Source organism: Chrysemys picta, chromosome 1 (assembly GCF_011386835.1).
Source record: "Chrysemys picta bellii isolate R12L10 chromosome 1, ASM1138683v2, whole genome shotgun sequence".
In the NCBI taxonomy this organism is placed as follows: Eukaryota; Metazoa; Chordata; order Testudines; family Emydidae; genus Chrysemys; species Chrysemys picta.
The window spans coordinates 96,503,036-96,520,108 of NC_088791.1; positions in this window are offsets into that span (position 1 = coordinate 96,503,036).

Genomic DNA, 17,073 nt, shown 5'->3' on the forward strand with positions numbered 1-17,073 from the left:
CTTCAGCTACGCTATTCGCGTAGCTGAAGTCGAAGCATCTTAGTTCGACTTACATGGCCGTCCTCACGGCAGCAAGTCGACCGCCATGGCTCCCCTGTCGACTCCACTTACTCTTCCTACCGAAGTGGAGTACGGGCGTTGATTTGGGGATGGATTTATCGCGTCTAGACAAGACACGATAAATCAATCCCCGATAGATTGATTACTACCCGCCGATCTGGTGGGTAGTGCAGACACGGCCTTAGGATACTGAACTCACTCCCCTTGATCCAGACAAGTTTTAAGCACTCCATTTTTGCTTCTTCTTGGGGTGTATACAGCATGGCGACAGTCACAGCGCCATCCATGGTGAGTATGGCCCTGGGACGGGGGGCAAATTGGGGAAATGAGGGGAGATAGCTCACAGGCATGAGTATATGTGTATAGGGCAATTGAACTGAATACTGGCACTGTTTTCCATAGGTGGAGCTGGATTTTAGCCGATATTTCAGTTCTGAGGGTAACAGAGGGTGAACAGGGACAACTCCTGCAGATATCCAGCTGCAGACCGAGGCAATGGTGCCTGCTGAACTAATCGCTAAGTGGTGTGGGAAATTGTCCTACCGCAGTGGAAGAAATAAGGCAGTCCTCCCCAGAAACCTTCAGCAGAGGATTGCAGACTATCTGCAGGAAAGTTTCAGCAAGATATCTACGGAGGATTTACGGGACATCGCAGTGCACATATATATAAATTGTTCCATGGGGCCCCATCTGCCTAACTCTAGAGGGAGATGAGAAGCGGATAGCAGTTCTACGTCTCTTGGTTGTTTCACTATCTCTTCTAGCATAAGTAAAAAAGAGTAAATCAACAGATGTGTCCTGCTACTTTGGGGATTCTGTCTCTGTAATTTCTAAGCAAACCACATACTTACCAGAGGTTCCTTACCCTGCATCAGGCTCACCCGTATTCAACTGTTAGGACTGGTTGGACTGCATTGGAGTCCAAAACAGGCCCTGGGTCGCTGTGCTGCTGGATCCGCTGGTCATCTCTCTCCTGTATTCCATGTTCATTCTCACTGTTCATGATGGGGGCCTCTACCTTGGGGTCCTACAAAGTGTACAGAGGGCTCTTGGGGATGGATGGTCTCGTCCCAGGATGGCGTGCAGCTCTTTGTAAAAGCGGCAGGTTTCCACAGCCAGTGCTTAATTTGTAATGAAAGAGGTGCTGGGGCTCAAGCAATTTTTTTACATTCATAACTGATGCAGCAAGCCCAGAAGTGCTGGGGCTATGAACTGCCAAGCCCAGAGGTGCTGGGGGCTCAAGCCTTGCACAAATTAAGCATTGTCCACACCAGAGTGATTGTTAGCCTCCCTTGTCTTCTGGTTCGCCTGCCGCAGCTCCTTGGCTTTCATGCATCACTGCTGCTGGTCCCTATTGTAGCCCTTCTCCTCCATGCCTCAAGCGATCTGCTCGTAGATGTTGAAATTTCTATGGCTGGATCAGAGCTGTGCCTGCACAGCCTCTTCTCCTGCCAGACCCAAAAGATCCAACCCACCCGTTCCCGGTGTACTCCAAGCAGGAGGGCATCTGTAGCATGTGGCCAGCATGGTCAATGGGGCAGTTGCTAAGCGTGCTCTAGAGTTGCTAGGTGAGCTCTCCAAGCCGGGCAAACAGGAAATGGAACTTCAAAAATTCATGGGGCTTTAAAGTGGAGGGATGGCTTTCTGTGTACCTGGCTGCTGGGCAGTGGAGTTCACAATGGTGACCAGAGCAGTCAAGGTGCGGCATTGTGGGATACCTCTTGGAGGCCACTGACAGTTGATGTAAGTAACACAGTGTCTACACTGACACTGCTTCGACCTAACTACATTGACCTAAACTCTCCGCTGCTCATGGAGGTGGAGTTAGTAAGTCGGCATAGTGGGTGAGTTACGTCGGTGGGAGCAAAATTTTAGTGTAGACACTGTGAAGGGTTGGGTCACAGAGACCCCCTTGGGACTGTCACCTGATGTGCTGAGACTACCTCTGAGCCCGTTTTCCCTGCTAGCTTGGGAGTTCAGAACCCTGCCTTGTTGAGCCAGATACACTAATCTGCTGCAACACAGACCCAGGGTCCGACCCACACCTCCAAAAGTGCAGGCTTAACTAAAAACAGCTTAACAAGTGCTCTTATCTCTAGCACCCAGACACTCAGCTCCCAATGGGATCCAAACCCCAAATAAATCCACTTTACTCTGTATAAAGCTTATATAGGGTAAACTCATAAATTGTCCGCCCTCTATAACCCTGATAGAGAGAGAAGCACAGCTGTTTGCTCCCCCCAGTATTAATTACTTACTCTGGGTTAATTAATAAGCAAAAACTGATTTTATTAAATGTAAAAAGTAGGATTTAAGTGGTTCCAAATAATAACAGACAGAAAAAAGTAAGTTACCAAGCAAAATAAAACAAAATACGCAAGTCTAAGCCTAATGCATTAAGAAACTGATTACAGATGAAATCTCACCCTCAGAGATGTTCCAATAAGCTTCTTTCACAGACTAGACTCCTTTCTAGTCTGGGCCCAATCCTTTCCCCTGGTACAGTTCTTGTTAGCTCCAGCTCAGGTGGTAATTAGGGGATTTCTCATGACTGGAACCTCCTTTGTTCTGTTCCACGCCCTTTTATAACTTTGGCCCCAGGTAGGAATCCTTTGTCTCTCCAGATCCCCACCCCTCCTTCTAAATGGAAAAGCACCAGGTTTACGATGGATTTCAGTATTAGGTGACATGGTCACATGTCACTGTAAGACCTCATTCTTCATTACCTTTATTACATAGAAAGGCTTGCAGGTAAACAAAGCCATCTATGGTCAATTGTCCTAGTTAATGGGAGCCATCAAGATTCTAAACCACCATTAATGGCTCACATAATTACAATAGGACCTTAGAGTTATATTTCATATTTCTAGTTTCACATACAAGAATGATACATTCATACAAATAGGATGATCACACTCAGTAGATTATAAGCTTTGTAATGATACCTTACAAGAGACCTTTTGCATGAAACATATTCCAGTTACATTATATTTCACACTCATTAGCATATTTTCATAAAAGCATATGGCGTGCAACATTACAGACACTTCCATAGTTAGGTCGACGTACGCTGCCTTGCGCCAACCTAACTGTAGTATAGACCAGGCCTTAGTACCTTTCCCAGCCCTGACGAAGAGCTCTGTGTGGCTCGAATGCTTCTCTCTCTCACCAACAGACATTGGTCCCAAAGAAGAGATTACCTGAGCCACCTTGATACTCTGCTGTTGACAGGCTTGTAATGTGACCCCGCAATGCTATCCATGATACAAAGGTGTAATAGCCGGGATGGCCTGAAGCTGGTCGCAGAATCATTTTATTTTAATGAAAAATGTCAATGTAAATGATGTTTTTGTTTTTGCCCAAACATTTTGGGGTTTTGCCAAAAAGCTGAACATGAAAAATATTTCCCTTTTTGGCATCTGCAAACGAAGACACAGCAAAACGAAATGAATTTTCTGGTTTTCATTTTTTTTAATGAAAATTCAAAACAATTTGAGGAAAATGAACATTTTCCATGGAAATGTTTGTTTCTATGAAGAAAAAAATCTCAAACGAAAAATTTCAGCCAGTTCTACTAGCAACTCTGTCCTGAGGGTGGCCTTTACTGCATGCACTCAGGAAGCCTGGCTGTAGGGAAAAGACTCAAAAGGCTGAGCATTGTGGATTCAGGGTATTAATCGAGAAGCAAGAGTGAGGTGCCAGGAACTATAGTGACCTCAGAAGAGTGAAGCTTTTGATGTCATCAGACCCCGGCATGTCTTTATTTCCATTCACTTTATGGATTACAGATGAGTCTCTCTTCACAGTAGTGTCATCACAAGAACAGTTTGGATTGGGTGTAAATTACTTGGAATTAGTTCCTGCCGGCCCCTGCCCAAATACAATGGTATGGCTCACTGGTCCATAATTCTCAGGGGATCTCATGGCTCCTTTTTTGCAGATGGGCCCCAGCTTAGTAACTAAGGAACAGCTGTAGTTTCTAGAGCTAAATCTATGCCTTTCATAGAATCATAGAACATCAGGGTTGGAAGGGACCTCAGGAGGTCATCTAGTCCAACCCCCTGCTCAAAGCAGAACCAATCCCTGACTAAATCTTGAGAAGGATCTTGTAGTTAGAGCAGTGGACTGGGAGAACTGGGTTCTCTTCCTGGCTCTGCAAATGACCTTATGCATGGCCTTGAGCAAGTCACATAACCTCTCTGTGTGGCTCAGTTTCCATCTGTAAAATGGAGATGATAATGCAGTAATTGCCTTTCATAAGTGAAGTTTAATTCCTTAATGCTTGTAAAGTGCTATGACATCCTCACAGAGAAGGCGCCAGAAAGATGAAAAATATTACATGGTCATATTCCCTATTTATTGCCAACAGAACCTTCAGATGCTGAATACTCAGATGGTGCAGTACTGACAGTGAATTGCATTTGAGTTTCTCTAGTTGCTCTGTAATTTCCTTAAAGATGTCAGTCCCCATTAGTGTGGGTAGATCCAGGCAGGGGCGCCCAGAGGGGGGCGGCAAGCGGGGCAATTTGCCCCAGGCCCCACAGGGGCCCCCACAAGAGTTTTTGGGGCCCCTGGAACGGGGTCCTTCACTCGCTTCAGGGGCCCCAGAAAACTCTTGTGGGGCCCGGGACCCCGGAGCTTCTTCCACTCCGGGTCTTCGGCAGCAATTCGGTGGCGGGGAGTCCTTCCGCCCCGGGACCCGCTGCCAAAGTGCCCTGATGACCCGCGGCGCGGGGTTCTTCTGCCCCAGAACCTGCCACCGAAGCGCCAGGTGTTCGGCGACAAGAAGACTCCAGGCCCCCTGAATCCTCTGGGCGGCCCTGTATCCAGGAACGCTGCATCCTGTACCTTGCAGTAGAGCCCTGTGTGGGATTATTTTTTAAATCCTGCTGTCACTCCCACCTGCTCCCACATTGTTTCTTGCATTTTTATCCTGCTCCCACCTGCAAAAACCTTCAATCTTGCAAATCCCCCAAGAGAGACAGATTTCCCCCATACTACTAAAAAAGAAAAACAAAACAAAACTCAGTCAGTTAACATATTATATACATAAACATAATTCAGGCACAATTTTTACCACTGAAATTATAAAACAAATCTTGCTTAAACCATATAGAAACATTTTATCTCCTGTTAGAAAAGACAGCAAATCTCTTTGGATCTCTCATTTAAATTTAAGTATTAAAACCTTTATTTAAAAAAAGAAAAACTTGCTTTACATTGCTGAAATTCTATTTATGACAAACTGCCGAGAGATTTAGCGTTTTCCTGCAAATTGCCATTGTCTATTTTTTTTCTTGGCCCACCCAATCCTGCCCACAACAAAGCACATTTTATGGCAGTGGGTCCTGTGGGACCCGCAAGATCCCAGTCCCGCTGCAGGGCTCTTATCTTGCAGTGTCCCAGACATGTTTCTTGGCATTGCCATTTTTGAGTTCCTGCCTCTCCCTTTTATAAAATGCCCAGCTACACACTGGAAAGTTGCAGAAGTGGCAATCCAAAATGGAAGCTACTATCTGACAGCTCCTTTTGCTCTCGTGACGATCTTGTAATTTGTCCTCGTCAGAGCACGATAGCTAATACTGAATTGGAGAAGCAGCCTTCTACATACATACATTAGTCATGCTTTAGTTAGCAATGGACCATAATCTCTACTCTCCTTTCCCTCTGCCACAGGCAGAATTCTTTAAAATCCCTGGCTCCTGGCATTGGGATTAACCTACTGTGATCTTGCTATTAATGAGTCTGCACTTATTGCATTACTCACCCAGAGCCACTAGGTGGCAGCAGGTCCTGCCCAATAGATTAAAGTTTGGACTGAGCTGCCGGGACTTGCAGGATGTATGTATAAGCATGCAGCAGGCACCTGTCATATAGGTGATGGCATTATCTCTCTGTGTCGCTCACTTGCACCTCCCTCCTCCCCACTTGGCTGACATACAGGGTATACTCTGATTAAGAGTCCCAGTCAGAAGAGCACTCATGAGGACTTGGAGGCATAAGGAAGAGGGAAATAGAGGGACTCCGTAGGACTTTAAAGGGGAGAAGGGAAGGGAAGGGCTGGGGGGGTGTCACTTGTTAGATTGGCAGTATTCTGCTTTGAATCTCAGAGCATCTGTCTGGTCCCAGCTAGCCAATGACCCATCGAGTCGTGTATCCTGTCTCAGGGCTTGTCTACACTTAGAACGCTGCAGCTGCAGCACTTCAGTGTAGACGCTACCTACACCGACAGGAGGGGTTCTTCCTTTGGCGCAGGTAGGGTGACCAGATCACCAAAGACAAATATCGGGACGCGGGGGGGGGGGGGGGGGTGACGTGGGGGGGGGCGTGGCGGGGGGCGGGGCCAAAAAAAAAAAAAACCTTCCTCTGCAAGTGCTGGAGGGAGGCCCGGGAGACTCAGGGGAAGCGCGGGGCCGGGGTAGTGAGAGTCCGGCCTGGCCCCGAGCAGGCAGGACTCAGTTGGGTGGTAGGGCGAGGAGGGGGGCGGCCCGCGGGGCCAGGCGGTGGCTGTTCTCACCCCCGGGCAGCGGGACTCGGGAGCAGCCGCTGCTGCAGCTCCCACTGCCGCGGGGGGAGGAAGCGGCCATGGCGCTCCGCGGCTGCAGCTCTGGCGCCCCCGAACCCCCCGAGCCGGGGCCTGCTGCGGGGACCCAGCAGCGCGTACGCTGGGCCCAGCCCCTGGCCAGTCGCGTCTGGGCTGCTGCCCAGCTGGTGCTATCGCGCGGCGGCCCCGGAGTGGGGGCAGCAGGCCCCAGCCCCCCCGTCCCGCAGGGGAACGAATGGGGCTGGGCTGCCGATGCCTCCGCCCCGGGGCCGCCGCGGGATAGCACCAGCTGGGCAGCCCAGACGTGCCTAGCCAGGGGCTGGGCCCAGCGTACGCGCTGCTGCAGGCCCCGGCTCGGGGGGTTCGGGGACGCCGCAGCCGCCGAGCGCCATGGCCGCTTCCTCCCCCGCCGCCTGGCCCCGCGAGTCGCCCCCCTCCTCTCCCAACCACCCGAGTCCTGCCTGCACTGGGCCAGGCCGGACTGTTACTCACCCCGGCCCCGCGCTGCCTCTGAGTCTCCCGGGCCTCCCTCCAGCGCTTGCGGAGGGAGGGGGAATGGTGAGCCCGGGGAAGAGGCGGGGATTCGGGGAGGGAGCCAATCGGGGGAGGAGGGGGCGGAGTCGGGGCGGGGGGGGGGGCGCGAGCACTTCCGGGCTCGAGGCTCGGGGCATTTCCTTGTTTGTCCGGTTGTCCCGACCGCACGTCGGTCGGGACGCGGGACAAACAAGGAAATATCGGGACGGTCCCGATAAAATCGGGACGTCTGGTCACCCTAGGCGCAGGTATTCCACCTCCTGGAGAGGCAGTAGCTAGGTCAATGGGAGAATTCTTTTGTTGACCCAGTACAGTCTACACGGGGGGTTAGGTTGGTACAGCTACATCTCTCAGGGGTAGATTTTTCACATTCATTAGCACACTCTGTTACACAGCATTATAATTATTAGCACTTATATACTGTGTTTCAATGTGATTTACAAAGATGATCTAATCAGATTGAATGTTTTTCCTGAGGGCTGGAAGCTATTTGGAATGATTGTCTCTTTAATTAGCCTAATGGATCGATCTAGATGCTTATGGTCCTCACAAACATTAATGGACTTTAGCCTTGTGAGATGGTCAAGTATTATCTCCATTTCACAGATGGGGACCTGAGGCACAGAGAGATCGACGTGATGGAAAGGTTGTATTGGTTTTTTTTAGGGTTTTACTTAGATTGTAAGCTCATTGGGCCAGAGAGTGTCTTTTTGTTCGGTGTTCATACAGCACAATGGGGTTCTGGTCTCTGACTGGGGTTCCTAGGTGCTACCAGAATATTAATAATAATAGGCTGAGTTTGGGATCCTTATTCAGAGCAGAATGAAGCCTTTTTACCCATGAGCTATGTGGTTATCCCAGATGAGTGCTAATAAGACATTTTATACCATATCACACTATCATGTATCTGTAATTGCCCCATATTTTTCAAGAAAACTTTCTTTTAAACAAGTTTAGAGTTATATAAAATGCTAATAGTTCTATATTCCTTTACTTGTCAAGCCAGACTCCCTTCCATACCATGAGACCAACTTTATGAGCCTCAGAAGAAGAGGAAAATTAGAACAGATAGATTTTGGAAAGGTATTGCCTATACATATATAACAATGTCACTAACTTAAAATCTGATATCTTGGAATTTACATGGCTAGAAAAAAGTGTTTTATCTTATTGAAAAGGAGGCTTTCCTGGCCCTGGCCTAGTATCTGTGTAATTTGGGTGAAGGGGAGGGGAGGAAAATGGAAACCTTTGGTGCCAGGTTGGTTTAAAAAAAAAAAAAGTAGAGTAGTTTGGAGCTTCTCAGAGGCCTGGAGTGTTATTAGACGTCCCAGCAAGATGGCTTAGTGGGTGAGTGCAGGTGAGGTGGTCAAAAGTACATGATAAATGATATCAATCAGACAGCTGTCGCCTAATACTCTACCTCTCACACCCCTTAACCTAAATGTCTCCTTCCATATAGAAACTCTGAAATGAAACAGTCTTTGATTAGATCTAAAGTCTGGGTGGATGTTTATTGGCAGAAAATTGATGGCCAAAATTTAGTATGAGGTTATCATGGTGAACCATACTGTTCAACCTGGTTGACAGAAACTCAGTACAAAATTATATGCACATTTTACACCACACCTCTCCAGAGCAATTTTGTACCTGGGTTTGATGTCTCATGATGTCTGACACGTGATATGTGGTGTAGTAAGGTAGGCACAAGATAAGAAGAAAACTGTAATTTAGGGGACAGAAGGGATAATGGGAGAAAGGGAACAGAAGGGTTACAAATATGAGTTTGTCTTGACTAATATGTTAGCTAAACCCAACCAAAACTTGTCCTTTCCCCTAGGCTAGCTGGAGGGTAACACCTTTAGCCTCACTTTTAGCTGGTCAAGTTGTAGCTTAGGCTCCTGCCACTTTTCCTAGCCAAGACAAATCCTCTAAAGCTATGAGTTATTCAGAAATGTCATGCACAGCTCTGAAGGTACTTATCTGGCCCTCTTCACTGTAGTATCTGTAACCTTCTCTGGAATTGGTTGTTCCTAACATATTACACAAAGCCTCTAGGGGGGATTCCCCTGGACTACAGCAGCAATGGCTACAGAAGCTCAGGACTCTTTTCCCAGATTGCATAGATTCCAGGGTGGAGATAAAACAATCTGGAAGCTACTACCAGAACCAATCATAAGCCAAAACTCAGAGACAAAGGGTTTGGTTATACTTTTGGGTTTTGGTGGTGTTTGGAGTATGTCAGGGAGAGAAGCATCACAGCCAGGGAGGACCCTTCTACTCTCCATGTTCCTAACCAATGGAAGACTTTTGCTAGTCTACTTAGATGACTTCATCATCTCCGGGAAGCCCCATGAAACACGTTTGCTAAAGGTCCTGGATTGTCTGCAGGAATGTGACCTGAAATTATCACTGCACAAATGTGTTTTCTGCCAGACCTCCATCAAATATGGGGGACACATCATGTCTGAACTGGGAATATCTCCCAGACCTGACAAAATAAGTGCTTTGACTACTTGGTCTCAGCCATGCAATTTACGAAGCCTACTCTTCTTTTTAGAATAATGTGGATACTGCCGCAGGTTTGTCGAGAGCTATTCATTAATTGTGAGACCTCTGCGTGAACTAACACAGGGATATGCCCCTACCAGATCTGAGGGGACTGGCAAGAAAACATTTAAAGAAAAACCCTATTTTAAGGAGTCTCAACCTTTCAGAGCCCAATGAGACACCAAATGTGAGGAGACGTTACAGCAGATCATCCAGTGCCTGACACGGGCCCTGGTACTAGCCTATGCTCACCCTAAAACACCTAAACTTTGCATGCAGACACTAGCTGTAGTGGTTTGGAAGCAGTTCTTTATCAAGGAAATAATAAAGAGTTAAAACCCATTGCCTTTTCCAGTAGAAGTTTGAAAGGGGAGGGGAAAAATATTCTGCTCATAAATTGAAGTTTCTGGCATTGAAATGGACAGCAGTGAATAAGTTTCACGACTATCTTTACCCAGCCAAGTTTCTGGTACGTACACACAACACCTGTTATCCTATTTGCTAACATCAGCTAAGCTTAATGCTACAGGACACCGATGGCTTTCAGCAATGTCCATTTATGACTTCAGTACCAGCTCGGTTTGAACGACACTAATGATGGTGCTCTGTCTTAGCACCTTCACCCAGAACAGAACACACCAGATTGCTGGAGGACTATTCCTGACCCTGGTGTAAAGGCTATATGCCATATGCTAAACTATACAGACAAAACAACCACCAACCTGAAAAGGGCTGTCAACCAGCTGGGAGCCCCTCCAGAAGCTATCTCTATGGGTTACGCCCATTTCACCCATCTGGATATGACTTCTTTACTGCAACTATGCAAGTCTGCCTGGAGAAAAGCTCAGAAAACTGACTTCAGTTTAAGAAACTTTATTCATACTTTACAGAAGGGATTGTGAGAGTTGTCAGTCCAGTATTCTCACCAAGATGCACCCTTATTTTTTTTAAAGAAATGGAGTAAGCTCTAATAAATGCCCTATTATTTCACATAATCCAAGGTTCAATGGCTCTGAAGAAACAACTAGTGCTAACTTTTAAACTTTGGAGGATTGTCCTCCATTTCCTCCATTATGAAAACGAGCACTTGCAAGTACACAAAACTCTTAACCTAGTAAAGTCCAGGTTCTATTGGCCATGTATGGCTCATGAGGTGGAAAAGCATTGCAAGGCTTGCTTTAGATGTACATGTAAGCAGGATCTGACTGAATGCTTCCCTGACAGCTACCTGGGAGGGGGAGAGACTTTGGGTGTGTTTATGTAAATACAGTTTGCGCCTGCCTTGCTTAGATATTCATCAGATGGAGTGGTGTCAAAGGAATCAACTTTGGCTGGTGTTTGGTTACAAATCACTTTAGTACTGAATTCAGGAGTAGTGAAATACGCTTACCAATGTTGTAATTATTGTAGGAATACAGGAAAGCAGGACTGTGCTTAACTTGTCCCAAAATAAGGGGGTCACCTTCAATTTAAAGAACCTCATTAAGCCAGGGGCTTGAATGCCAGATCCCTGTGAAAGGGGCTAGATGTGCTAGCCAGAAGGCTAAGATCCCTCCCCAAGGGTCTTCCCTGGACTAGTTAAACCTGTTCCTTCCCACTGTTCAACGAAAGAGCTAAATAGGCTTAATTGGGAACTTCTTTGTTATTTTAAATGCTCAATCAGAGCTGAAATCAGTTGTGGTAGGACTGTGTTTCTCCCCTACCTGCTAAGAGCTAAAAATCACTGAGAGACTGATGTGTAGAGGTCATAGCAGAGAGGCAGGTGGCAGCAGAAGGTGACTGACAGCTAGCAAATGAGTGGCTGGTGAGGTGGAGAGGCACAGTGAGCAGCCAGCAGGGTAGCTGGCGGAGAGCGCCACAGCACAGCCTTGCAGAGATGTGGCGAGCGAGTGCTTGCGCAGTAAGGTGCCTCTTCCCCCCCCCCCCCCCCAACTGGGTGGGGAGGTGAAATCTGCAGATGCACCTCTGAACTGTGGGTCTGCCCTGACAAAGGACAGCAACTGTGAATGGGGTGCAGAGAAGGGTTGGGCACATGAAAGGGATTTTTGGGTTGCTGGACTTAAGAACCTGAGGGGAAAAGGACACTGCCCGACTTACTTGGGGGTGAGTCTTTTGCTCATGGTTTATGTTTATGAACCCTGTTTGCAGTGTTTTTCCAAATTAACGCCCAGGTACTTCCCTCCTTTTATTAAAAGTTTCTTGTCTACACTCAGACTCTGTGCTTGTGAATGGGGAAGTATTGCCTCTCAGAGGCACCCAGGGATGGTGTGTCATTTTCCCAGGTTACTGGGTGGGGGCTTGAGCCGGTTTTGTGTTGCATCGATGGAAAGGAACCCCTAAATATTGAACCCGGCCCCAGTTGCTGCTGGCTCCACCTGGCAGAAGGGTTACCTTCACAAAGAAAAACACTGCTAAAGATATCTTCCCCTTTAGTTAATAATACCAGCTGTGGACCCTTTGATCTCGTACACATGGACTTTTTAAGTTTGGAAAGTAATACTAAGAACATTGAAAACATACTCCTGGTAAAGGACCATTTCACCCAATATGTGGGGACTAGAAAGCTGCCACTGTTACAGAGGTGCTATGGGAAAAGTTCTTTGTGCACTATGGATTGCCCTGTAGAATCCATTCAGATCCAGGAAAAGATTTCAGAAGTCAGCTTATTAAAGAACTATTGCAAATGACAGGAATGAGGAAATCCAAAACCACTCCCTACCATCCCCAAGAAGATCCTCACCAGAGAGATTTAATAGGACCTTGTTAAACATGTTAGGCACCCTGAACACTAATCAAAAGTCCAAATGGAGTCAGCATGACAGCTGCTTAGTACCTGCCTACAATCACACAAGTAAAATCCCACTAGGTATTCCCCATGTCACCTAACGTTTGGGAGAGAGGCAGACCTCCAGTGAACTTAGCCTTTGGAGCGTCTGCTGATGGAGCTTACCCTGAAATCTACCTCCAGTGTGTCATCCAACTAAGAAAGCATTTAAAAGGGTCTATAAAATAGCCACAGAAGCAGAAATAAAAGGCGGAGAGCCCAACAAAGCCAAATACAATGACTGTGTGAGGGATCAAGCCCTCAAACCAGAGAGCAGATCCTGATACAAATTCTTGGGCTCCAGGAAAGACACAAGATTGCTGACAGTTGCCAGGCTAAACCTGCATCACAGAAGAGAAGGCGCCAGGCCTCCTTGTCTACAAAGTTCAGCCTGAGGAGGGGAGAGAACCTAGCAAGATTCTCCACGGAAACCATCTGTTGCCCATTGGACAGCTAGACTCCAGTACTAACACGGCAGTACCAGCCCCTGTCCAAAGATCTCCTGTTACTTGGAGCGGGAAGACAGCAAGAGAACGTCAGTCTCCAGTGCCATCTCCTGATATAGCCCATTCAGCGACAGCTAAGGGGAAACCTGTTGCTTCTAATGACGATAGTGAGTATAGTTTCCCATGTGGGGAAATGAGCACATCAATCTGATGACGTTTGGAAGGAACAAGACTCGTAATGAAATAAAACCCCTAGTTTTAACCAAACCTTACTGCTCTACATCAGTTAAACCCTTTAGCTGAACATTTCATTTCACCACAAAATCAAGAAGATATGGTCATGGTTATGGAGAAATATCCTACTGAGGGAGAAGTTGCAGACCCAAGTGTGGAGCCTTTGGTGGGAAGTGAATGCCCTACTGCTGCCAAGGATACAGCTGTACCCGGACAGTCTGGTCAAAAAGTGAAACCTGTCATAAAGTTAATCTCTGACTTGCCTGGTGTCTCCTCCAGAGTACCTCTCCCTGTATAAGTGGGTGTCAGGAGCATGCTGTCCAATATTAAAACCCACTGTGTAGTGAGTGGGGGGAGGCGCTGTGTAGTTGGAGAGACAATGGTGACCGCCCTGTGGTGGGCAGAGCCAGGACACACACGCCCACCTTGCCAGAAACAGAGGGATGGGACAGGAAGTGAAAATATAAAAGGCAGGCCCTTCAGCTCAGTTGGAGAGGCTGGTGCTCGGACCTGACAGCGGCCGTTACAGCACCTGAGACCCAGAGTGACTACCAGAACTGCCGGTCGCTGGAGACACCGAGGAGTTGCTATTAGCTGTTTATCCCAGTGAGGTGAACGACGGCCCGAACAGGAGCATAGGAAGTAGCCCAGGGGAGCCGAATATAGTTCGGCTGTGTTGCTGACTGACATCTGACCAATGTTTTGTGGCCGGATTTCCCCGCTAACCCAGTGGTGAAGCATTTCACCATTGCTAGGGCCCTGGGCTGCGACCCAGTGTTGTCAAACAGGCCCATGTCCCCCTGCCACCCAACTCCTGGGGTAGCAGGCGCCTCACTCTAGGCCAAGAGACCTGTGTTTGTTGGCAGTCTTCCAGAGCCAGGACCCCTAACTGTGTGCTGCCCCACCTTGCCTGAGGGCTGGGGCTTATAGACATTACTGCTCTACCCCGTTGAGTGGCAGAGACCCCAGTGCTAATTCCCCCTCGGAACTGCACTCTCCCAGAGGCCTTGTAGCGAGGGGGCATGGCCTCCCTCCTAGACGGATGGCGGGACAAACTGCAACTGCCTTACACCATTAATGTTGTGCGCAGGTTTTAGTAGGACAGCGTATTTGTGTACATTAATGAAATTTAATTTATGTATCATTTTAAATGTCTATTGAAATTCTTGATGGGAACATCAAGTTTTCCCAGGTGAGGGAGCGTGTAACCCGCTCTGGAACTGATTGTTCCTAACATATTACACTGAGCGTCGGAGACTTGCCCCTACACTACAGCAGCAGCAGTGGCAACAGAGGCTCAGGATCCTATTTCCCAGACTGCCTAGAGTCCAGGGCAGAGATCCAACAAGCTGGACGGTACTACCAGAACCAATCAAAAGCCAAAACTCAAAGACAAAGGGTTTGATTATACTTCTGGCTTTTTGGTTGTGTTTGGAGTGTAGCGGGGAGAGTAGCATCACAGCCAGGAAGGTCCCTTCTACCCTCCCCATTCCTGCCCATGGGAAGATTGTAAGACCTTTTGGAATTAATAGGACAATGGACAATGTCACCTCAGCAGAAATCAGAAACTCAGAAAACTTGTTATTGAAAGCCAGCCTGACTGCACACTTAAATCCAGATCAGAGAGGCACAACGACAATCTCCTTGGTGCAAATATAGCAGTTTGTAAAAACACCGTTGTTTGTTTATTCTGATATTGTGTTTTAAGCAAGCCACTGATTTCAGTGCTGCACCATCCATCAAAGACTGAGCCTGAACTCACTGTTTGCCTAGGCAGATGCTAGCTGTTGGGGGAGGAAGCAGGGTGGTTTGCACTGGCTGTAAATGTTGGGTGGGCGGTAGAGTTTATATATGACTAATTTTGTCTTTTGTTGTTTTGTTGGTTATTGTTTTATTACTCTGAGAACTGATACAACTATTTTATTTTTATGTATTCTGACTAATACTCCTCCGTATGAGTTTGGGTGGTAAATATTTTCCCAAGGAACAGGCCCTCTGTGTTATATTGGAATTGGAAAAGGTTCAGAAAAGGGCAACAAAAATGATTAGGGGTATGGGACATTTCAGCTGGGAAAAGAGACAACTAAGGGGGGATATGATAGAGGTCTATAAAATCATGACTGGTGTGGAGAAAGTAAATAAGGAAGTGTTATTTTAGGGTTACCATATGTCCGGTTTTTCCCGGACATGTCTGGCTTTTTGGTAATCAAACCCCTGTCCGGGGGGAATTGCCAAAAAGCCAAACATGTCCGGGAAAAATACCGCTGGCCGGGCACTTCCCCTCCCGCGGCTGCTGTGCTCCCTATCTTGACTCTTCTGCTCTGTTTAAAGCCGAGCTGCCCGAGCGCTACTGGCTTCGGGCAGCCCCCATGCCTCTGGACCCTGAGCCGCCAGCCGGGCACTTCCCCTCCCGGGCTCCGGGGATGCAGGGTCCAGAGGCATGGGGGTTGCCCGAAGCTGGTAGCGCTCGGGCAGCTCGGCGCTTACAGAGCCCAGGAGTTCAGGGAGCACAGCAGCCGGAGCCGGAAGCGGAAGTGCCCGGCCGGGGGCACAGGGTCCGGAGGCATGGGGGCTGCCCGAAGCCGGAGCGCTACCGGCTTCACGGTTTGCCAGGCAGCCTCCAGACCCTGCGCCCCCAGCTGGGCGCTTCCCCTCCCGGGCTCCAGTTGCGCTGGGGAAGCGCCGGCTGGGGGCTCAGGGTCTGGGGGCTGCCTGGCAAACCGTGAAGCCGGTAGTGCTCAGGCAGCCCTTTTTGCGTGGCTGGGAGGGAGGAGAGGGAATGCAGGGCGCTCAGGGGAGGGGGCGGAGTTAGGGCGGGGACTTTGGGGGAAGGGGTGGGGAATGGGCGGAGTTGGGGTGGGGCCGGGGTTGGGAAAGGAGCGGGGCCAGGGCCCCGTGGAGTGTCCTCTTTTTTTGTTTTTTAAATACGGTAACCCTAGTTATTTACTCCTTCCAATAACACAATAACTAGGGGTCGCCAGATGAAATTAATAGGCAGCAGGTTTAAAACAAACAAAAGGAAGTATTTTTTCACACCACACACAGTTAACCTGTGGAATTTCTTGCCAGAGGATGTTGTGAAGGCCAAGACTATAACAGAGTTCAAAAAAGAACTAGATAAATTCATGGAGGATAGGTCCATCAATGGCTATTAGCTAGGATGGTGTCCCTAGCCTCTGTTTGTCAGAAGCTGGGAATGGGCAGCAGGGGATGGATCACTTGATGATTACCTGTTCTGTTCATTCCCTCTGGGGCACCTGGCATTGGCCACTGTCGGAAGACAGGATACTGGGATAGACGGACCTTTGGTCTGACCCAGTATTGTCGTTCTTACGTTATGTTCTTATGTTCTCTGCACTAGGAGGGGTTTCCTTGGGCGGAGGCACCAGGTGCCTTTGTAGATGAACCCAGGACCCATACCCACACCTCAGAGCTGGGTTACACTCACAACTCCACTGTGAAGTAGGACACTGCTATTACCCCCATTTTACGATGGGAAACTGAGGCACAGAGAGACTGAGTGACTTGCCTAAGGCCACATAGGAAGTTTGTGACAGGGAACTGAAACCAGGTCTCCCAAATCCTAGGCTGGTGCCAATGTTCATCTCCTAACAAGAGCTCCCTTTCTCTGTGTAGATACACTTCTGCTTAGCCACAGATACGGGTGCATATTACAGCAGTAATTGTTGATTGAATTTTATTATCAAGCCATGTTCTGACCATGTCAATAAAGATTCCTTGAACTTGGGAGGGAATAAATCACCACGTCAGTGTGTCTGCCAGTTGTCCGTCCTTCCCTGGCCAGCTCCCTCTATGGAGCTATAAAGAAGGTTGGTAAGTCTCCCAAACAGTAAACACAGCACTGTCCTTCCCTGCCCCCCGCC